The sequence below is a fragment of the Penaeus monodon genome, chromosome 24 (genome assembly GCF_015228065.2).
Source record: "Penaeus monodon isolate SGIC_2016 chromosome 24, NSTDA_Pmon_1, whole genome shotgun sequence".
Taxonomy (NCBI): domain Eukaryota; kingdom Metazoa; phylum Arthropoda; class Malacostraca; order Decapoda; family Penaeidae; genus Penaeus; species Penaeus monodon.
The window spans coordinates 20,263,526-20,264,233 of record NC_051409.1 but is presented as its reverse complement, the minus strand read 5'-3'; positions in this window follow the sequence as shown (position 1 = coordinate 20,264,233).

Sequence of the window (708 nt, the reverse complement as noted above, 5' to 3'; positions counted from 1 at the left end):
ACTAAAGCCAGATCAATCGAGATGCCACATCAGGGCAAGACAGAAAAGAACTGGAGATAAGGAAAATGGCACAGGTAATAATTACAGGTTTCGAGTACAGAATTCCTTTTTGGTGAAAGAGAAGCGGTAGTTCTCCAAATAGCCATGATAGTTTTGATTAAATTTTTGATTGCTGGTGAAACTTTAAAAACTTCGAGGCATTTATACTCCAATTGTGGAAGGACACAAATGAAAGCCTTCCTATAGTTCACCCATGCTGTACTTACATTCTTCTGTTTAGTCTTGTAATTTTTCAGGATCTTTGTAACAGTAAGAACCTCTTTTACATCCTTTTTGTTCGCGAAGGGAAATCAGTTAAAAATACCTGCATTCTATCAGTGTGGAGGTAAGCATTTTGTATGTTGTGCCTAAACAGGTTATTGGTTGACAATTTTTCGGGTTCATGGTTTCATTGTTTTTTCCCAAGAGGTAAGATGTTACACATTCAGATGACCATTGAGGGCTTTTATCATGATTTTTGATTATGTCAGAAAGTCATCTTACAGCGCATGAGAACTATTGAGGGAATTTAACCGAAAATTATTAAGTTTGTCTTTTCCAGGAGATTTCCATTTGTGGGCCCTCCTGAGAGCCGTCTGCATTTCATCTATAGACATATCTTTACATTATTATTGTTGTACACCACTGTTTATTTGCCCGGTATTTATA